Here is a 24,309-nt window from a genome sequence, read left to right as displayed (position 1 = left end):
CAGAAGATTAAATATTTTTGTTCTTGAGCAAAAATATTTAGTCTCTAGTTATAAGTGCAGAAAACAAACTCTTTCCAGGAAATGAGTTATTTTTCCGTTCCTGAAAGAGCTCATAATATGATGAGCAGAACATCACCAATAATGAGATGAAATGGTATTGTAAACCACTGTAGAAATAACAAATCTATTATGAATAATTCCCACCAGAAATCTTGGAAACTGGACAACCTACTGTCTGTTCTTACTTTATTTAGTCAAAACAGAAAAATGCGAGGGAGATCCGTACGACTGGATTTCAGTTGGCTTTACTCACGACTTCCCGTTGCACTCGCTCACAGATGACTAATTGTTGTCTTCCATTCTTGTCTTTCCTATTTGGCCAAACTGAACAGAAGGCAAAGATGTCTGTTGTCCCCTGACACATTAGTATTCATTATGGTGGAAAGCGAATGAGAACTATTTCATCTTCAGAGCGCTACCCTAAGACATTAACATCTAATAACAATATTAAAGTCACATTACAGGTCTTTAATCTGTGGCAATAATAATGCTGTCTAGTTTAATAAAAATACACATTCAAATAAATATTTTGGCTATCCACTTTTAGGAGTTTGCAAAGAAAATTATTACCAAGTTGAAGAGGCTTCAGGGTAGTTAGAGCTAAATTTTGAGAGCAGCACTGCTGCAGCTACAGCAACTTGCTTCCTTTTCCTTGCTTGCCCATACTCTCCTAGAGAGAAAGGAAAGCTACTTCATCAGGATTTCTTATCTTAATATTCTTCAAAAAGAAACAAACACACACACAAGAAAAGCAGTCACGTATCTTGAAATCAGTAGCTAAGTAAATAATCATAACGAACCATCGCTCAGGAATCCCGCACGCCTCCTGCAAGCGTTACCTGCGGCACAGCCAGCACATTGCTCACTCTCGAGATATTCCTTACCAAATTTTTGTTGGAATTCTACCAGAGGGACCAACTCCAAAAGAGAGATTTTCATGCCGCTCAGCAGACACATGATAATTGTTGTTTAACCAGGAAAGCAATCTTTGAAGGAGGAGTCTTTCATATCAAAGATTTCTGGCCAAAACAGACTGGCACTGAATATTTGTTACCAAATCATCTGGCACTGTTAGAGGTACTCTGGATATGCTGACATGTTTCAGGATACAATTTACTGGTGAGTATATTTAAAAGTTTGAAAATAATCCTAACAGCTGTAAGAGCTGCCCTTTCGATTTGCTAAGGAGTTTGAAAATATACCACACTAAGTTCTTGCCTGCTTACGTTTACAAAATCGAGCGTCAGCTTCAAAGTTTTGGGAGGTCTAAGACTCAAAGATGAACACGTTCATTTGCAATGCTGCAAGCGCTGCATTGGCGAATGAGATATTAATTAACCTGTTTACCAAAGAAAGAAATAAAATAAGCATATTTTTCCTGTTGGCTTCACAGAAGGTGCAACCAGCATTTTCAGATTGCAAGGTAGTCTGTGTTTGGTTTTGGCTGACTGATGATATTCCCTTGCCAATAATGTGTTACTGCTTGCTCTTTTTTTCAGAAATTGCTAGATTGAAACAATTGAAAGACTTCTAAATAATATTCCAGCGCTCCCTTAACAGCACATGGAACACTCAGGAAATGGAATTCTCCTAATTTTATTTTATTTTATAAACTCTATGGCTCCTATTTACTCCTTTTTCCCCAGCTGCTCTCGTAGTATGCAGTGCTTAGACACAGCGGCAGATGACAAGCTAGATAATACCAATTACAAGTGACGGCAGATGAGGTGAGCTGGTACAGAGAGCAGTGTCTTTCATCTGAAATTTCTGCTCTTTATCTTTCTTGGAGAGATCATTGCGGTAGGCCTGGACTTGTGCATTTGATGAATGGGTCAGCAGCTAGGATCTGTATGAGCAAATGAATAAGATGCACATCTCATCCCTCAAACCATAATGAAAATCTTGGCGAGATTGGATTCCTGCATTGAGATGACCTAAGAATATGTTCCTGTTTTTTTACATATTACAATTCAGTTATCAAGTGACAGCATGAAGACGAACCGGCACCAACCACTCCTGAAAGCTGGGAAAGTAACTCGTACATGGGTGGTGCTACTTGATGCAGATATTTAATATTAAATTAATAAAAAAATACATAACACAGTAGTAAGACAAACTTTTCTCATCACGTATGTTCCAATCATCTTTTTGAGGAAACAAAACTGCTGACAAAAATGCTAAAAATGGAGTTTTATGGGCAGAAAAGCTATCTAAATTGCCAAAAGTTGCTCAGTCCTATAATTTTTAATTAGGATGTAATGAGACCACAGAACGAACCTACAAGAAATATCTGTATACATCTGGGAGTAAGGGACGATATTATCTATGCTTAAGTACCTGCACACATACCCAGACCTCTGTGTTGTCAGAAGCGAACACCTTTACCGCAGGTAGGATGTCATTCCTCTAAACGGCACTCCTGCAAACTTTATACTAATTATAAATTTGTTATAGTCTCCAGTACACTCTTAACATTGGGAAAAAAACCCAAAACATACCCCACAAACCACAAAACTACACAAAAATATAGCAAAACCTGTTTAAAGTCCTTTGGATGAAGCAGCATTCCACTGAAAAAACCAGATGTTTGTCCGAGGCAAAACAAACCCAGGCAACAAGCGAGGCTGGCCCAGACGAAGTGAGCGTGCCTCTGTGACGGCAGCCTCCGCACATGCACGAACCACCGCCAAACCTGGGCAGCAGCGCGGCACCGGGCTACGCCATCGCCTCCCCGCCTCCCCCGTTAGAGCTGTCCTTGGACTAACGAGCTAAATACCCTCTGAGCAGGAGAGTCTGACTTCCCATGGACGTTATTCTTCTCTTCATGCGAACCGGTCCCAGCGGAAAAGCACAGGTGTGAAACCAAACCTTGCACACGCCAGCCTGCACGCTCGAATCCTACCTACCCTGGAGTTACCCTGAACGATGCAGGGCTCCCCTTCACACCTTGGGAAAAGGACCAAGGTGGGTCTTAAAACCCTTGTTAAAGCTGCACGTAAGTTCCCCCCAAAAAAGCTTCTGTTTTCACAAAAAAACGGGTTTCAGACATTCTTGGTCAGTTTTTCATAGAAGTTTACTACCTCCAAAAGCGGCTGGTTGATGATTTAGTGACATAAATTAAAAATTGTTCAAGGAAACCTTTACTTTCTTTACTCAACCCATGTCGAGTTTGCTCAAGCTTGTGTTTTCTCAGCAAGGCCATTAACTGATACAAATGATATTTATCAGGTAGGGATTCATTCCTTCATTCTCTCTTTCATGTTGGAAAAAGATTGAATTTTCTTTCAATTATTAAAAGCCAAGAATAATGATACCGTAAAAAAGGTGAAAAAGTACAACAAAAATATATATCAGCTGTTACAGTCTGGACAACGAAATACAAAAATATGATTAAGAATATCCACAATCAGCACATAATTTATTGATTGCCCTTTTTCAAATGAAGGGCCATCAGCTAGTTTAAAAGTAAAATTATGTACTAAAATAACAGCAGAGAGAGATAAAAATTATGAGGGTCATGCAAGGGGAAAAAGATGTATTTTCAGCAAAGATTTTTAAATGAGATGGAGAGTCAATGAGGCAGAGAAATACAGGAATGCCCTTCCGTGCCAGAAAGAATTGCAGAAAAGCAGGTTCTTTTAGCATTAGTTGTGAAATGTTGAGTGGCAGCACGGGAAAGAACTAAAAAAGCAAAGCAGATACTCTTGAAATAAACTGCTGTAACCCTGCTTTTTAGAAGGTATATTAATTACGTTAACATAACGGCAGTTGTCTGAAAGGCCAGAAACTGGGTAGAAGAAAATAAACTTGCTAAAAATGTGCTAACAAAAGCTATATGACTGTACACATGAGTTTATATTTCTATATAACACAGGAATTGCATCACCTACTTCTCTCCTGAACACACGGCTCTGAATCCCTCCTTCCCGTGGCCAGCCCTCACCCCCACCGCACTGCTCGCAGCCGCACCCCACGTCGGCTTCGGTTACCGACATCGCTGACGTCATCTCTCTTCCTGCGTCAGGGACCCGCACTTCCCCGTCACCAGGTACAGCTGCTACCAGCTCATCGAACTCAGGATCGAGTCGGGGGGGAACAAGCAACAGGTGAAAGAAAAACGGCAAGCACTTGACCGCAGAGACAAAGTTCAATGAAATTGCAGCAACAGGCAGAAAGTTTATGCTAAACTGGAAAAAAAAAAAAGGTCAACTTTTAACAGCATAAACAAACAAACACTGGGACAATTTACTAGGGCATGGGAGGAATTCTCCATCACTTGAGTCTTTGAGCTACGACTGGATGTGCTGCTAGATACTGATGGAGTTCAGTTAGAAGGTGCAGGCTTAACACGGGCATAGCTTGGTGTAATTTCATAACCCAGATTACACCAGCGGCCTAATCAGATTATCAGTGTGGTTCTCCAACATGTTACTCATGCATGTAATCCAAGAGCAGTCCAGGTCCACAGGCTGCCACTTGCACTGCAGATTTACCCTCCTGAGCGTAAAATTTCATGCGGAAGGGTCAGAATCATTGCTAATAGTGAAATCCTTGCAGTAAGGCATAACTTCGTTTTTGTGTACCATGGATGTAAATGGGCTACTTGTGCTCAGTAATTACGTGCACAGACAGTTAATCTGTTTTTAAAATATTTTGGTGACATTTAAACTTCTTAAGAAAAATTATTCTAATGGTCTATTCTTTTCAGTTGCATTTGCCCACTCGAAATGTAGTTTGCAGTTACTGCAAAGGAGAGCTCACGTTACCAACCAGAGCAGCTCTACTGGTGCTAAACAGTTTATTTTAATCCATCAATCTGCAAATCACAGCGTTTCTGAAGTGGATGTACAGCTCCTTTGGCCACCTCCTCACAACAGGGACACACACACCGTGGGAGGGGCCTCCTCGTTCAGCTCTCCATTGTAAGACACACAAGGCAAGACCCCGAGTCTCTCCCACAAGCCTCAGCCCTCCAGAATTACACCCCACACAAGTCCAGTTGAAGTGCTAAGTACTAATAAAGTATTAAATCTGTCAGAGTACTATACTCTCAAAGAACGTTGTATTAATTTATATATAACCTTTCATAACAATAACCTTGCAGATATATTTGAAGAACAGGCAATGAGAATACCAAACTGTATTTTTTTAAAAGCACTTTTTGAATGTTTTTCCTCCGAATTGCCAAATGCAATTAAACAAAAAATACAAATTACTCAACTGTAAAATCATGTTTAAAACTAAGACTTTATCTGGCTATTAGAAAACCTCAGCCCAAGATGCGTCGCAGAGCAGTTCCCTAATCTTTGTAATTTAGGACTGATTTTAATTCAGCCCAAGCTGCTGAGAACTGCTCTAAGTCTGCCCCGGCTCTGGTAGCACGGACACAATGCCTGCAGTGGAAGCACAGAGGGCTCCGTTAGCGTGGCTGAGCAGCTGACGAGGTGTGCTAATTCATTTCTAGGCCTACCTAGTTTGAGGATCCACAGTGACTGGGCTTCAGTCCTTGACCTAGAGAATTCTAACCATCACTTCACTCAGACTAGAGATTTTGTGTATCAACAAAATACAGATTACGGATGACTTGTACACCAGCAGAAAAGAAATCCGTTACAGTCAAGAGTATTTATTTTGCTGGAGATTTGCTTAACAAAAAAAAAAAAAAGAAAAAATCCTTCCAAACTCAGAACTATAAATTAAATTTAAATTTGGTAGATGTTATTGCTGCTAAGTACATGAATAAATGAAGCGGTAGTGGGTAGCATAGTTTATGTGCAGTTTTGGTCAGACACTAACAGTTCCATCCTAAGAGTTCTTACCTTTGCTATCAGAAATAAATAAAAAACTATCACTTCATTTATTCAGTCTGCTACACTCTCCTATGTTTCTTTCACTTAACAGCTCCTGCTTTGTCTTATTTGATGGAAAAGCCTGAAAGAGAAACCTTAAAACAATAAATTGCTTTTAGATGAAGGAGAAATTCCAGCGCTGCAAGGAATATCACTGCACGGCTGAGGTTGGGAAGGACCTCTGAAGATCCTGTAAGTCCAACCCCGCACTTCAAAAAAAAGGCCACCTGGAGCTGATTGCCCAGGAGTGTCCAGGCAGGTTTTGAACACCCGCGAGGACGGACGCTCCACTCCACTGAGTGCTCCAGTGTCCAACCAGCCTCGCAGTTTTACAAAAAGCCTCAGTGAAGGAGATCAAGTCACCCACCAAGGAAGAAGTGCGTACAACACAGTGGTATTTCCCAGCTCTCCTTGGGAAAACATTCCTTGCCCAAGAGCTGATGACTCAGTCAAACTAAAAATCAGTATCAAAAGGAGGGAAAACTTCCACCTGAAAAAAACCTTGATATTTTAAATAAGGAAGAACGGCATTTCCATAGGAAAAAAAAAAAAAAAAAAGGTGTATTGGCTTTGCTAACCTGAACTAGCAGAATAACAGTGGTTTGCAGAGTATCCTACCAGACCTCAGACACCCTGAAAGCGTTAACTCAGTTCTAAACATCTGCCTGTCTCTGCAGTAACTCAGGAAAATTTGAATTTCTCAAAGAACACGTGGGAAAGAATATCGTATCTGTAACTGAGCTATCACTACGGTCACTGCCTTCACCTTTGTCACCAGCTCTGACGGCTTTATAAGGACATGAGCGCACAATCCTAGAGCCTTTGCTTTGTATTTTCAAAGTTAGCCTTTAAAGTTAATTCTTTCTCTGCTTAGAATAATTTAAGAAAACCCACAATTATAACATCAGATGTATTTGCTAGCAATTGCTATTCAACGGAGCATGGCCCAGCAGGCATTTTAATTCTGAGAAATCCATCAAAGCCCTACAAGGAAGTTACTTGAGTACATCGATATTGTAAACAAATGTTTTAGGTGACAGTGGAAAATCATATCCACTCACCCCTTGTTAATAACCGATGGGTTAAAATAATGCCATACATTGCTTTCAAGTATCAGTATGTATATGATTAAATCGGTCATTTATTTTCATGCACTTAAGTTAAATTGTGATTACAGTGTACTTACTTATCCTTAACATGACATCCTTGAATCAGTGACAACAGACAAATGCTAAGAACACATCACGCAAGCCAACCAGGGAGTCCACCTGATATCCTGAAACCAAGCTAACAAAACTGGCAATACTTAATAAGTTCAAGTTCCCTAGTGATGGACTGTCATGATTGCTCAAGAGCAAATCAAAAAAATTATCAGAAAATATTATCCTGGGATTAAACAAGAAAACTTCTAATGAAACATGTTTTTCATATATTTGTATAGATGAGTGTTTGTATATATGTTTGTGCATATGCATGTGTGTATGCACATATATATGAATATATAAAATCTGATCCTTGACTTTAACCCCAAGAAAAGAGAAAAGGCAGGAAAACAGACTTCAGTATAGCTGAGGTCAAAAGCACCACACTGAATTTATGATCCCAGTATGATATTTCAGGTCAAGAGCTCCAAACTTTTTGTCATTTGCAAAACAGAGAAACTAATAAAACTGCACCCACACTGGCTCACTCCAAAGTCGAAACAAGAAGCAGACCTGTTTGCAACTTGTATGCTATAGTCTCCCCAGTGCATTTATCAGACAGAATGTTCTGCATCAGAATAGCCTGGGTTTATGAAAAGCACACCTGGTTATTAGACCTAGGGACAGCAATTAGCCATGCTTCCTTCTGCTGAAATCGTACCTCCAGTCCGTTTAGCAACATACATGATTGTTGGAGTTTCAAGATTTCATGTTACATCTTTAATTGTGGGCATTTAGCAGACTGCCTCTTATTATTAAGATACTGCTGACTTTTATTGTCAATGTGGCCACAGGACAAGGCTAATAATTACTAGCACCAGAAGCAGCTTGTGGTTTTATATTACATTGAGGTAAATTACACTGGAATTAGAGTGGATTACTTTTATCAAATGGGGAATAAGCTGTTAATTAACTCCCCGCTGTAGCAATCTTTTTCTGAGCTTGCAACTGTTATTAGCTCTAGATTAAACTGTTGAATTAATTTCCCACTTACTTACTATTTCAAGAGTTTTTAATTTACCTGGCAGCAGTTTTAATGGGAAATTGTATTAGTGAGCATAAATTGTTTTTGGGAAGGGTAAACAGTTTGTGATAATGTTTATTAAGTCGTTTTGTTTGAGCAAAAATATAATTGCAGTTTTAATTAGTGCATGGTTGTTGGAGTATTAGGTTTGAGATTACATTATGGCATTCTGAGAAAACAATCACCCAGGTAATCCCAGCATTTATAACTGATAGCAAATCGAAAAGCTATGTCAACACCGCTCCGACTGTGCGCACACACACGTGCGCGCACGCGCGTCCACGCTCGCATGCCCACGCACACATGCACAAGCATGGCTGGAAAAGTAACAGGGCAGTATGCTTAGGAAAGCCAACGTGTCGCCTCCCTTTGCAGTTCGGTGCAGGCACATGGAGCCGCGCGCTCTGTGTGTGCGGGCCTGGGAGTGCAAACGCGTGAGAGGAAGGTGTCAAAGCAGCAGCTTTATTTCTGTTCACTAAGTGGACTCATCTCTGACTTTTCTTATTTAAAACGTGAAAAGTTCGGATTTTTTAACAGGGCAAAACTTCCTTTAAATACACTGCGTTTTCTAGCCCTGCTACTGTTGTGTCAACGGCAAGCCTAAGAGATGGCACTAAATCATTAGAGGAAAATTTTTAAAAAGGTAAGAAAGCAAAACAATTAATCTGCTATAATAAATTGCTATAGATAATTTACTTTGTTACTTATTGAAAATAGAGCAGCTCATTTACTATAGTTTGCTGTTTGTCAATGTTTGTAAAACCCTAGATGAGCTTCTTTAAAGATAATTGTAACATACTTTTGGGTAGCAATATATACAAACTATTTTCATTCTGCATTCTATGTATTGACTAAGATGAAGAAAACTCCAGTAGTTTGATATGCCCTAATACATCCCACCTGGCAGCAGCTGCTAGCCCAGACAACACGGCCTCGTGCTATATCTGCTTGCCCTGTGTAACGTCCCGAGAGCAAAGGGCGGCACAGGCAGGGCTGGGTGCCCACCCTCAGGAAACATCCAACCCCAAACACCCCTGCAAGTGAAACAAGGGCAACAGGACAGCCTTCGTACACCCAAACTGGAGAGTAGAGCCTGATTTTAAAAGAGCTTAACTCTATCTACTTCATCCTTCTCGGCTGCAGTGCTCGCAGCTGTGGAAGCTGGCACCCAGGTGCCCACCAGACCCGTCCCACACAGCCGTCAGGTGGGTCTGCCAGGCTCCTCCTGCACTAGCTGTCAAATTGTTCAACTCACCTGACTGAAAAGGGTTAAGGAAGGGTGTCCTGGGCAGCTCGGCCTGGAGCTAGGAGGGGACGGTTCCTCTCTGCAGGGGAGCAGGAATGAGGACAGAGCCATCAACAGCTAAGGAGCACACCTCCAAGTCAAGGCTGCATCAAGCCCCCAGGCTCTGAGTCTGTGAACCTTCCACAGCTCCTCCCAGCACGTAATGGAAGCTGCTGTGGCTTCTTATGGAAGACAGCAGTATGTAGGCAGTGAAATACGGACACGCTACCAACAAATATTCCGCAAACTGACTTAGGTGCTCAATTTTTTTAAAACTCCTAAAAAACGTATCTATTTTCTTATAAAATCTATAAAGTATGTAACAACTATACCAGAACCTCCCAGTTTAGGCAATGCAGATTCAGATATTTACATTCAGAAGGACATTCCTCAACTTAGCCTTACCACTGGGTCATCAAGACACGACCCTTTTTGGTTCTCACAGGCCTTCAAAGTGGCCCAAAGTCAAACGGTGTGGAAATCTGATAGTAACTAATAGGTATTGACATCATGTTTCATCATTTCCTGTAAACACAGGCCACTGCAGCAAAAATTACTTTACTTTGTGCGCCACGACCTCAATCGTTACTGATTTTCAGGAGCCTAATGGAAGTGAATTGAAATGCCAAGATGACAACAGCAAAAAAAAGTTCCTTGCCCTTGTAAGGACAGCAAGCTCCGTGTTACAGGGCTTCTGTCTTTTTAGCTTGACATCTGAGATGGACAGCATTCATAGTCGTAAACATGCAGTAAACTGTTCTTAAATATTCAGTAACGTTCTTAACTGATTCAGAAGACCCAGAATCATTTCAAAATGTAACTGCATGCAGAAGCTGTTTATAACATCACACACTAATGCAAAAGGAGTTCATGAGCATCAATTATTCGGTAGCTTTAAATATATATGTGTATTTATTTACAGAACACAATAAACACCAACAGGAAATAAAAAGTTTAGATAATTCTAATTGCCGTATAAATGTCTCAACTTTTATCTTGTAGTTTGGTTTAATGTAAGATTTGCGAATTGAAACCTTTTACATATGGATTCAGAAATCTTTTTAATGCTTTGAAAAATTGGCACTAAGCCACTTTAGGCCTTGCTGAGACCAAGAACATCAGGAATCAGTTTTAATTAATTCTAGCATTTTTAATTCACTATCATTAATAATAACAACAGGTTTTTGCTATAAACTGTTGTTCTATTTATATTAATAGATGCATATGAAAATCCATTGTTTATATAAGACTATCTGGGTTTTACTAAATGCTATCTTCTGCATTTGTTGCTATAGTCATTTACGCTTTCAAATTGATGTTAGCTTTCCTGAAAATCATAAAATATTTGGAAGTTCTAGGGTAACAAAACATGAGCAATACTTTATAACAACATTTTTCAACCATTAGAAACAATGACTGAGAGGTAACATCTTTGATTTCTATGTCCTCTGATTAATATTAGACTGGTTTGTGATTTCTATTACACCAAATGGACTGTAGCCATTTTCAACTTCAGAAAAAAGGCGGCACTTCTCAAGTCTGCCATCCATTAACAACTAAGATCCACCAGGAAAAGTAAATATTTAAGCCACGATATTGGCTCAGAAATTGCAGGTAACACTGCTTCCAGCTCAGGGACCAGGAAAAAGCACTGAACAGCACTCTTGCTGTTTCAAGAAGCATTTGGTACCTTGCAGAGATGCAGGAAAGTAGCTCCTGTTCTGCAGCCTGCCTTCCTCTGTGGGTCCCAGCGACTGTTTGTCACAGCCTCGTTCCACCTTATCTCATGCCGTAAAGCACATAACATCTATGTGTATGACAACAAGAATTCATTACAGCAGTGTAAGAGCTAGCACGAAACCCTAACAAGCGAATAGAATCTACCTCTTTCTGCAAACGGGATGGCTCGCCGCTCTCTACACCCCGTGTTACAGCACAGGCCTCCCCTGCAGCGCACGTACCAGCACAGCTGCGCATTGGTAACGCGCCCCAAAGCAAGAACTAGCTTTTTACACACACAAAAAAAACAACCACCCACAAAACCCCCACCACCCACACCAACAAACAAAAAAAAACCAACCCAAACCACCAAACCAAAGAAAATCCCCGCAAAGAAAAAACACGGAGCCATGAGCAACCTATTCCATTTGTGATCCACTTGAACCTGTAGATTCTTTTTTCCCATTCAGTCTCTCGGCCAGACAGATCCCACCCCACAGCCCACAGTTATCTGCCCAACGCTAGAAGTGCCAGCAGCCGCTCCGCGGACGGCAGCAGCCCTCTGCCCTGCTGCTGCTGCTCCAGCCTCGCCACTACCTCCCTGGCTGCCGGTCCCCCGTATGACCAACGTAGTATTAAGTCCCTCCTTGGGAGGGGTCTGTAGGAACTAGACGGAGAAACCAATTCAGCGTAACAGCGACCTGGCTAAAACGCCCGAGTTATCTGGGTCAAGCCTGTAGCCTGTCTCTCCAGGCAGGCCTCCACGGATGGTGCGACTCGCTGCCTGTAAGGCTGGAAAAAGCAGTTGCAGATAATAGTGCTTTACTGGCCAGAGGACTATGATGCAGCAATAGATACGGGCGTTAGCAACTGTATTACAGCAGTAAACACATCTGTAAATCATATCACGCTAATTAACATTTGTTCTTGGGTTTTGTTTCTCTCCATCAGCACTTTTTTCCTGTACTGTGTTCGAGGTGTGGTCAGTGTTAGAAACCATTAAATTTTCTCGAAAAAGTCTACAATATGCTTTAATTCAAACCGAAACATTAAAATGTTCAACTGAAGTTTATTCAATTAATTTTAGTTCTCAATTTATAAAGATTTTACTATTCATGCAAAGGAAAATGAGAATTAAGATGCAATGTGCTGACGTTCTCTGCAGTTTTACAGCCTTTTTAATACAGAAGTAATTTTAAAAATAATAGGCTTAAAATAGTAAAAAACCAAAAACTAATAGTTTTGCTAAATTACCTTTTTATTACATGGTTTCAATTAGCATTCCCTCATCCTCCCACCCACCACACAGATTGTTCTCTCTTTTCTCTGAAGGAAATTATGAGATGATAGAAGTACAGAAGATACTTCAACCAAATGTTGGAACCTCAATTGAAAACACAAGTATACGGCATTCCCAGAATGATTTGTTGCAGCAAATTCTATAAAAGTTAACAGTTCTTAAAGATGTATGTAGCTTATGAAGCATGTTTCTTGCATATGGTAATAGAGATTATTCTACTAAACTCATCAGTTATTACATTTAATATGCACTAGGCTAAAAATTACAAACAATAAAATGCTTTCAACCTGAATGTGGTTTTTTGTTTCTTTGAAGTCACTGGAAAGCTGCTGTGGTTTTAGTTAAGGTATTATTCTGTAGCATGAGGAAAATGTTACACTACAGGTGCAGAGAAGATTTAATCCACATGTTGCAAGGTTACATATGGATATAAACAATGATTAATCCTCAGTTCCCCTCAGTTTTGACTCTCACAGGTCAGAAGAAAAATGGCCTAATTCTGAAATTGTACCGTTCCCCTGTATTGTCAACGCCTTTTATTTCATCTGCAGAAGGTTTTGTGAGACAGACCCTAACTGACTACAATTTCATCATCATTTATAAAACTAAAGATCACAAATCAGTTAGAAATACCCATACTGAAAGAAAGAGAAGAGGTCACTCCTGCAGACATTGAGCACAGCACCATAAAAACCACGCAGCCTTGTTTACACCGCCGTAACACCGCAGCGTAGACCAACCACAACTAGCCTTAGGTTAGCCAGATCAGGTACTCAAATATCTAAGTAACCAGTATCACAGAGACGAGACTCAAACCCTGTTCAAGAATGCTGTAAATACCTGAAAACAAATTTCAAGATGTTCTAATAAGACCAAATGTAATGCATGCTTGGGTACCTAAAGCCTTAATTCTGTTCCCTGACTCATAAGCATAGCTTTTTATGGTTGAGGTTCTGTAGTGAAAGTTCACATTTGGAAACTCCAAATGCCTTCTCAATATCTTTTTTAATTATTCTCCTCTTAAAGGCAAGGCGTAAATATTTTACTGTAACAAAAGCACCCTATTTGCAAAAAGCTATTATAAGCACACTGATACATAAAACTATAGAGCCTAAGAATTCCACAAAAAATTCTGTTTGTCACCTCCTGCTCCATATTCTCCTATTTTCTCTCAGACAGAAAGGGACAGTTATGCGAAAGAGTACTCGGAAAAAGCTAGCAGAACTGGGAACCAATTTAAAAAACCAGCTTATAAGGGACTCAGTTCATGTAACTATTAAACATCTGTTTTGTTGTGGTTTTTAAGAAAAAAGGGCAACCTAATTAGAGCAAATACCTTAAAGCTTTCTTTGGAGAATTTCATATTTACCTATCAACAATATGTATCATTTATACAACCTTCGTATCTTATTCTCTACAATGCCATTCCTTTAAAAAGGTATTCGTCAAATACAAAACTGTCAGGCTACAGTAGATCTGTGTTAAAATCTACTTGACACCAGACTCATTGACCTGAATCTGCTCGACATACCTAGAACACAAGCAGGTTCAATTGCATTGTCCAGAACACAAACCCAAAGCTGTTAGATGACAGAGACTTAAATTTATTTATTTTTTTTTTTTAAGGAACCGCATCGAATAGAGCTCTGTTGAGAGATTTATGGAAATCTGCAGAGTTCAGTTTAATGTGATGCTTTTTAGGTATGTACAAACACACATACAAATCAATGGAAATCTATTTATATCTTCCTATTAAGTTAGACAGTAATTTTATAGCTGTGTTTCTTAGGCCTAAAAGCTGCAAATTTTCGACAGCTGTATGAAACAACAGGAGAACACAGTTCAGAACCAGAGCCAAATACAGTCATTCGTTCACATGAGATATAAATAGTATTAAACACCTTGGATTTGACGAGTCTTGAGCTTCGCAAACTTTATCTGGGTTTCATCAGGAAAAAGCAAAGTTCTTATATCTGGGAAAAAAGAACACTATTAAAAGCACATACATGTTACTAAAACTGATTTTCACCATTTAACAATGAAAACTTCTCTTTATTGCTAAGTAGGGAAAAAGTGACCATCAGCAACGTAAAAATCTTAAAAAAGGTTAACAAGCAGCAAAGGTTCAAATATGTTTCGGTACGTTCATCCGTGCAAGCATATGAGGCACCGTGTGTGTGTAACATGGTCTCCACATGTGCTCAGCTGTTACGACTGTCTCCAGGTGGAAGTTTCAAGCGCAGGAACATTATGCGCAGAAACGTACGTTCTCCAAGGAGAGACCGCAAAGGTGCAGTGCCATCAGACTGCTTCCCTCCTCCGAGTGACAGCTGGGGACGGATCAGGATAACTAAGTAAGACTCCCTGTGACAGGTAATCACGATGTGGAGCCAATACGCCGCAAACTTAGCTCAGTGCTAGCCCTGTTGTGTCTGAGTCAGGTACGCTGTAAAATTTCAATGATGCCTTTAAATTCTAATGGTTTCAAGCTGCTGTAAACTTCTGCAGCAATCAAAAATAATCTGTCATGGGACTAAGGGGTATGAACATCATGTCATAGCCACTCTGCTGTTAGATTTATTGGAGGGTAAAGCATGTCATTTATGCATCAACTCACAGGAGAGAAAAAAAGCAATCCCTATGAAGTTAATCTAATAATAGACTGGAAAGCAATGATTACTGTTTCATGTGCAGTAGCTATTTGTAGCAATGGTTGGCCTAATTCAGCAGGCCTTGCCTGTCAGAGCTCTGGGATTAGCAAGTGTTTAGATGAAAATCTATCGGGAAACATCAAGAAATGGTTTAATGAGGAACAAAAGTCTTCATTGTTACGTTTAATATTCGCTGAAACTTTTCCATTTGCACCACTACATTTTTAAAAAGCTTACTGGAAGTGACATCCCAAATAGAATACAAATGTTGAGGGACTGTAACCTTAATTAATCTATGATAGCTCTCTACAGTTTCACCATAAAAGCCTGCTGTCACTATTCTTACGCAGGCAGAACGCCCTGAAATTGAGCGCAAGACTTTTTTAAAGGCATGACTAATAATCATGGCATCACCATACTACAGACATTTTTTGTCAACTAAATATTTCACCGGTATCGACTACCAACCTCCTCACTCCCCACGTGGTATAATCCAACTGCTGGCATCATTTTAGAGGAGCGGAATCAAGAAGAAAAACATCTGATATTCAGAACCCAAACACAGAGCAAAACGGCACAGTGGGGACGGGACGCCAGAAGACACTGGGCGAGTCCCCAGACCATTCCTGTGCCAGGAGCCGTGCACTTCCCTCTAGCAGGTGGTTTAAACATTGCTCCGTTCTTAAAACAAGTTATACAAAAAAAGATCTCAAATCCCTTAACTAGGTTCAAGTTCTAATGTTAAATAACCCTGGGGAAGAGGTTGCCTTTCATCTTCCTTCGTCCATTAAGCAAAATTAAAACTAACCCAGGGAAGGTATTTCAATTCCCTTTTGCTTACAGATTTTGTTCATCATAGATCAGAATGAGTGCCTCAACATGACAAAACCATGCATTCCTATCAAAAGGAAAAATCAGAACTTAATCTGAATAATACATACATTAATTCAATAAACACTTTAAAAAATGCAGTGGTGCAAATGGAAAAGTTTCAGCAAATATTAAATATAGCAGTGGTGACACTTATTCCTCATTAAACCGTTTCTTGTCATTTCCTGATAGATTTTCTCTCCAATTCCCTCTCCGCTGGACTTTTCTCTCCAATAAAATTCTCAGCAAAGAACCAAAAAGAAATACAGAAAATAAGACACCGCAGTGCACTTTCACACGAATGTAAGACACACACGAGGGAACATCTAGCCATACCGCAAGTTCTTGTTTTCCTAGGCACGCGGGCATTTCCACACCCTCTACCAGAAAATTACCTAAGCAACGAGCAGAACCCTCCTTCAGATAATAGTCAGCAACTATGAAAGATCTAGATTAAAATTTACTACAGCCAAGTTGTCCCCTCCTCACAGGGTGTCATACAAGAGAGGAAACACCAGGGGCTCACAAATCAGACCGTGCATCGAGTCCCTGCGCCACCCACCACACTCCCCCTCCATGCTCTGTCCTTGTGACGCCACCAGCAAAACACCAACCCGCGTCTCACGAAGGACAGCTTTTACGGAAAGCCTTCTGAAATCGAGACGCGACCAGCTCTGCACTGTCCATAGTAACTACTGTCATGCCAAGGCCTCGTCCTGCCAAAGCTGCCACGAGTCCCTGGATTCCCCTTAACACAAATAACGCTGCAAAACATTATGTCTACGTGAATTTTGCTCAGCTTGTCTTATTTAACTGCATAAGTAACCTGGAATTTTAATTTTTTCCAAGCAAGAGAGAAAGTAGAAGCATAATCACAAATATTTACACTAGAAATCCAGTTTTACTAAGATTTAACAAATTTATGCAGGGGAATGTGACCTAGGTGCTGGAAAAAAAGTTATCTAGGACTAGCAGAGATCTCATGCCTTTGCCTGTAAACACGCAGAAAGAGGCGAACACAGACTACTTTATCAACAGCAAATCCTGACACGCTTAGAAGCCTGGACTGACAATATCAGTATCAACCTACTCTATCTCATAAATGTAACTCATGAATCTTCAGAGTCACAGTTAAACCAAAATTAACCAACACCACATACATGTTTCACTTCAGAACAAGTTAAATTTTTATCTGGAATTTAACATAAAAACTAAGAGGAAACTACTTATATGTTATTTCAACTTCTTGTTGAAGAAATCTGACTACAAAAACACAGGCCAAAATCTAACATATCCAAATGACTAATTTTGATAACTGATTTTAGACACACAAAAGCAGCTTCAAGTTTCTAGAATAAAACTAAAGACCTACATAAAGTAAAAAAAAAAAAAAAAAAAAAGAAGAAAAACACAAGAAAACAATATTTCAAGATACAGCTGAAACAATTTACTGTTTCTTGAGCACATTTTAGAACAGATGATGATAGCCCCTTAGCTGGTATTTGTTAGAAATAATTTCACCACTATATTTAACGGTCTTTCCAATTGCAACTGAATGGCATCCCACAAAATCCACTGCAAAATTTCCATTTGTTACTTCACAGGAGATGTATAAAAAAACCCCAGATTTCGATGATGCAGAAGGTGCAAGTTTGAGTTATATTACTGACTGTCATCCACCAAAAATACATGTGTGACACGTGAGTGATAACATTAGACGTCACAGTTTGTCCGTTCTTTTAAAGACCACTATGATCTTCTTGAGCTGGAAAGCAGGAAAACAGAGAAAACTAGCTCGCTCCCAAGACCACCTAGCTCCTAAATTAGCAGAGTGGCTAATCATCTTAGCCTTTAAAAATATGCAGGTAATGAATCCCAAACCTAAGCAATATTTTACTATCTAGTAAACTATTTCAATCTCATTGTTACTTTTACTGTGTCACTACAGAAGTTCTAGAGAGATGTTACACAAATACACATTTGGAGAATCGCGGCTTTGAAGATCAGCATCTGAAAAGCAGAAAAATATCTGACGAATGATAGCAGAAACAGGTAAAAAAGAAGAGAAAGTAGCCCAGGAGATCAAAGGCCATCCTTTGATCGTACCTCATCTTGTATGATTAACGTACAAACTATGCTCATCGCTGCCTACTCACAAGCTAAAACCGCTCCCCGCCAAGCCATTAGACAGCGAGGTTTGCTGTTGTCAGCGCACAACTTGGTCCAGAGAACAAATCCCAGTACAGAATGGCGACAGCCGAAGAAGACTGGCCAGCACTGGCTTTCCGCGCACAGGGCATGGCACGCAACCAAGCGTAGCCGCAGGTCAGCTGCCTGACCATTATTCATCAAATTCCTGCTCTGGATCCCTGGCAGCCATCCTTTGGATCTGAGAGGTTGGTTGGAAGTTTCATGGACAAGATTTATCTCTCTCATCCAAACCCTTCCTAATCCTCCTCTTTTTGCAGGTGGTACAGACACTGCAGACATGAGCCCAGGAAACCTACCAGAAGCAATCCTATGATTTATTGCTTCTGATTTCTCTCTCTTTTGTATCACTCCTCCTCTTTATTGCCTGGAAATAAACACTAACTTGAAAGGAAAAGAAAAATGGTCACAGTCCAGTTTCTTGGACGGCTCTGCTTTTCAAATCAGAAGCACGTTGGAGGAGGATTTTGGTGTGGGCCACGATACTGAAATGGCTCAGCTAATTGAGGGCAACCTCAAGGTCAACACAAATGGTAGTGTAGACATAAAAGTCAAGGGCAAAAAAATAAAGAGGAAAGGCAGAGTAATATGATGCGCTGAAAAATGGAGATCAAGAGAGAGACATCAGGAAGGGAAGGGTATGTCCATGTCAATGGGCAAAAACCCTACTCTCAGGATATTTTCCTACGCACAGTCGACACTGAAAACCTTCCATCAAGGAACACAAATTCTCAACAGGATTAGGACTCATCCTTAGCTCATATATAGGACTCATAAGCTACTGTAAAGAAATAAGATCTGTAATTAAAATTTTTAATGAAGCAGTTCTAAAACAGGGAAGCCAAAACTTTTTATGGTACATTTCCTCAATGTTTAATAGTTTTGAAAAAAGAGATTCTGGTGACAAGTTTTCAGCAATCTAACCCAGCTGCAAACACAAAATAGCCTTCTGAAGCCTTATACAGACTAATCTAATACATTTCAGGAAAAAAAAAATTGAGATCAATATATCCATATGTCATACAAGACCTCACAGAACAATTTTATACTGGGAAATACCAAGAGCACTATCTAAATGGCAAAGCCCTCCAAATTGCCATTGAAAGATGGCAAGGCTTTCTGGGTCAGCTGAATTTGAATAATAGGGTGTTCTTAGCCCAAATAACCTATTGACTTCCATATATAACAAAATAGAGAGACTCTTTCAAGTGCCTCCTAGATTTAGCAGCTGTTGCTCTGACACTGTCAGCAATGCATCCATCTTAATCACAGTATGATCCTTTCAACTTTTCTTTCTGAGGCTCTCCTCACTTCCTTCCATCCTTCAAGTCCCTCATCTGCCCAAGATGTATGTTGGCTCAAAGCACTGTGTGACTATGAATTAAAACAATGTATCTGGTTTCTCCTGAATTACGCCTCTTTGTTTTAGCATATGATACATACACTTCTACATATTTTTGTCCTTCTACATACAGAAACCCTATATTTAGATGCCCATGGGAGGTGCCTTCTGGCTACTTTTGTTTTTCCATTCTGATGTACTCTGCTGTAGCAACTCCCCTGTAACTTCCCTGGCCCACCACCACAGGCATTTTACTTTTTATTCTCATTATTCTTTTTGATTTTTCTTTGCTTGAAATAAGAGGCTCCATATGTTTTGTTCTTCTTTTATTGGAAAATGTTAATGCCGTGTACCAGAGGGCACAGTCAAATGAGGGACTGCCATTTGGACAGAACTGTATACCGAAGTATTGCCTAGGGTATATCACCTGTATGAGTGCTTTAAGCAGATCCCAGCTTTGTTTCTGCCAGAATTTAACGCAATATTTTAATGTGGAAAACAACATTCAATGCTTTCCAAGGGAATATTTGTTCCGTCAAACTCCTTCAAACTAAGTGGTACTTAATGGCCTACAACTCATTGCAGAAATGTTTCTAGTTCTTAAAAATGTGACCCATCTGAATCGTATCTGTTTTTCAAAGAAAGCTCAACCATATGCATTTCTACTTAATTTTAAAACATATTCAAACTCTTCTCCTCATTTCAGTTCCCAACCGAAAAACTGAAATATTACTTTAACTGTCTAGGTCATAACAGAGTTGGGAGTGCCTTAAAAGGAGAGCAGTGCTCATATTTCACCAGTAAAGCATGAGAAGGCTGCACATCTGAAACAGCTTTAGTATACTGGGTAATTCACATTCACTAAGTGGATTAGCTGAAATAAGCATAATAAATGAAAGAGAATAAAATAAAAAACAATTTCACACTAAGTGAAGGCTTGACTTATAGGAAGTGGCAGCTCTGAAGGCCCAAGGCATAGAATTAGTTTTGCCACTCGATAATTTGACTGATTCACTCGAGTGGCCAGAAGAGGACATTTTCTGCCTGATTTCAGTGTAATCAAGTCACCTGCTCTGCGATTGCCAGGGCCAAGTCGACCGCACTCTGCTGCACCCCGCCTGCGTGCCCTGAGTAGCAAGAGCAGTGGTTTCTGCATATGTGTGCAGAACTACTGAGCTGTTAACCATCGTGAGGTTTAGCTACATCTGCCCGTTAGTGTATTTTCATTTGGAACCACGTATGCAATACGAAAATAATCTGTTCCATTAACTCCTTTATTTACATTAAGTTTGGGGCTACCAACAGGATGTTCTCTCAGTTGTTACGTACACCAGCAAAGAGCTTACGCATTACTTTTACTGACAGACTTACTCTGCAAATGCATAAAGAAAGTAATTCCAAGAGACTGAAAACATAACTTTTTCTGTCTTAATTAGAAGTCACCATGAAATTCTTTATAAACAATTACAGCATGATTTTTTAAAATGCTTTAAATATAATTGTCCCCCCTTGTATATATTTTATATAAAATATACATGCAAAGATTTGGGAATGCATATGAACAACTTGCATGACACAACGTCAGTTTTATTCCTGCTTTGCTGGACTGGGGTCAGACAGATAAATGCAGTATCTGTGCTCATCTTTAACCGCATGACCATTTTCACTGGTTATTATTTACACCTAACCTTTCAAAGTAATTATTGCATTACCGCATGTTAAAAGAACAGAATTTTATATTACTGTTGAAAAGAATATTTTCTTCCCTGGATGCAGACATTAGATTGAGACTATCCCAGTCAGCAGAGATAATCCACTTAGAAATATCATTATTACCAAAGCACACTCAATCGATATGCAAATGTGAAAAACAGTAACTAAGCATTTTGTTTTTTACAACTGTGCAATGGTAAAAACAAACATATAATGTGTATCAAAATGATTTAACATTTTATAGCCAATTTTCTACTTGACATATGTTCCTGCATGATTCATCCACATTTTTCAGAATCAAAGCCCATGATCTGGCAAACTAAATCTGTAAAATGAAAAGGTGACCTTGCTTAATTTAATAAGTCTGTGTAGAAATAGTCTTTCAACATGTTAAAGAATTACAAAAAGGTTATCATAGCTCGCTTTCATGGGAGACTACTCTACCTTTTCCAGCTCATTTCTCAGGCTTTTACTGTATTTCATTAGATTACATAAAAACAATGTAGATCATTATATTTTAATAAAGGCTTTCCTTTCCTAATAAAAGGTCTGTCATTTACATTCAGGCATGTATTATCTGAACTGCTTCTCCTTCTGAAGTAAAGCTTTTCACATTCAAGTCAGAGGAGATTGGTAGCTCTAGGAATTATTTTTCTTTGCAAAGGATTTTCAGGATGAATTCCGTTTCTAGACTGAATCCTCCAGAACTCTGGTCCTACATTTATCTTTGAGATAGGTACAATGCCGTACCAGCAACGCCCGTCACTATCAGCATGCCTCTCTGCAAACTGAAGAGGTCTCTCTCCTCAGCAAAAAGGATGGCGTATAACACCATACTCATCAAGTCAGCCTGTTTTTGTTTACACCAATTAACGTTGACTGTGATAAAATAGTTTATACAATACAAATACATTTCCAGTGAAATCTTAATATGGTCCCAGTCACTTAATGAGAACGATCAGACAATGACATCTATTTTAGTTACGCTAGCTTCAAAATAAAAATGTGCACCTCTTCAAAATGCTCAGTAAGAGATGTTTCCTTTTCATCATGCATCCTAATTTGTTGCCAGCACTTGCCATCACGTTTTATTACTTGGGAAGGGCTGAAAGAAGAGCACATTCTTCTTGCGCAGGAGGAAGCACCAACCGCGGCCGCTGTACTTTCTACGTAGCAAAGGTCTGCTCCTTGGGAGACCAGCTATACAAGCAGCTTCTCCAGAAAGGACAGCGAGGCAGCCTTCACTGCTGGACTTGCTCCTCTCAATTTTATGCACGCACATGAAAAATATGGAAAAAATCTCTCCCAGATTAGCAGGGCAGTTTTTCACTACTTTACATAGACTGACTCAAATCGCCCCCTCCTCATTGCACACAGCATCCTTTCCCTAGTTTGAAAATAGTTACCCTCTTGTTCTCAGCATAGCAAGCTCTCCCCTCTGCAAAACCAATGCAAAGGCCAATCCAGAAATCAGCAGCAAGAAATGAAAAATTTCTACTATTTGTTACCGCTGCCTCAACTCCAGGAAAAATATTTCCAGGAGAATGGAGAACTAGAACCAGTGTTTTGCAAATCACCATCCTCAGACAAGCAGGATTTCCCTCTACCACCTTGGACTCCAAGCACAAGCCACTCCCACCACTCTGAGCTGATCAGTGTGGCAAGAAAAGAACAAACAACTCTCGTCTTTCAGGTGACTTCCCAATCAGCAATCATTTGGTTGAAATTTTTCCCAACTTTTTTTTCAAAAAATGCGTTGCTTTTTCTCACAAACCCTAGTTCACACAAGCCAGCAGAAGAATGAAGGCCACTAGGATAATCAAAAGGGAGTGTTGGTTTGACGTAGGCACTTACTGAATTCACAATTTTGCAAAAGAATCTTTATAGAACGTGTTCTCCAAAGCACTATAGTAAGTAGCAAAATACTTACATTTAAGCAAATGATTAATCCAATCCAAATCAATGGAACTGTTTGCCTAATCTTAACATACATTAAAAAATACAGTATTTCATGTATTTAGGACTCCAGGTCTGTATGACAAGGACCAAAGCACAACTACTGTTAAATTACATTAGAAGTACTTAATACATGACCAGCATTGTAACTATGGAACTACTTGGATTTAAGTATAGTACATACTTACTTTTTGATCCAGTGAGATTTATTCCCTATTTTTTCTTAACAACTTGCAGCAATGTTGTTATATCAAGAATTTTGCCAAAATACAGCCTTACACAGCTTTCCTTTAGGAAACCATAGTACTCAAATTTAATATAGATCTGAATGCTGATTTTTAAGGGAATATTACTTATGTAAATGCAGTAGATTTTAGCATTGTAAATATATGATGGATCAACATTTTTCTGCAACCAGAGATGTATTATCCAGCCAGCTACAGTTTTATCTCTTTAAACAGTTATAGACAGTTACCTCTCATAGTCATAGGAATAAGAATTTAAGTGTGTGCAGGTATCTTGAGCTTAACAGGTCTTCTGAAATACTGCTGGATAAATCTGAAGCAGAGCAGAGGTATCAGTGAGGAGCTACGCTTCTTGTCTCTGACGTTGCATGCCATAATATTCCAATTTCTATTGTTAGCATAAAATATGCTGCTTGTAAAATGGAGAATCATGAATAGGCCTTATGTCACCCAAGGTACCAGCCCAGAATCTGAAGATGCTTGATTTGCCTACCAGAAGATTATCACCCTGCAGTGCATTTGATGAGCCTTGTAACCAGCTAAATCAATAAGCCATTCTCCATCAGCACAAATGTAAGAATTCTTCAATGACAATATAACTTCAGTGCATCCAAAAACCAGCTTCCCATATTACAATGCAAGACTGTACAATATGCAGCCAGTCTGGGATTCTTACGCAAACACTCTTAAGGCATTTAAATACACTTGCTGTGATATTGGTTAAAGGTACCAAACGGGAAGCATTTCAGACTATTTGTTCAACTTTATCATGTTATTGTAAAGGAAAATAAATCCTAACAAAAACTATTTATTTACAATAGTGTTGTTATCACCGAAACAGTCCTCCATAAAAGGGAGCTGAAGATAAACCTTTCGTACCTCCTG

General features: G+C 39.5%; 1 protein-coding gene across 2 annotated transcripts in view; it reads right to left on the bottom strand.

The window, feature by feature from the left end:
- DACH2 (dachshund family transcription factor 2) overlaps positions 1-24,309 on the bottom strand; it is a 311,180-nt gene that overhangs the window by 117,277 nt on the left and 169,594 nt on the right. The window lies entirely within an intron of this gene.

The sequence above is a fragment of the Phalacrocorax carbo genome, chromosome 11 (genome assembly GCF_963921805.1).
Source record: "Phalacrocorax carbo chromosome 11, bPhaCar2.1, whole genome shotgun sequence".
In the NCBI taxonomy this organism is placed as follows: Eukaryota; Metazoa; Chordata; class Aves; order Suliformes; family Phalacrocoracidae; genus Phalacrocorax; species Phalacrocorax carbo.
The sequence above is the reverse complement of the archived record's forward strand: the minus strand, read 5'-3'. Positions and strand labels throughout refer to the sequence as shown.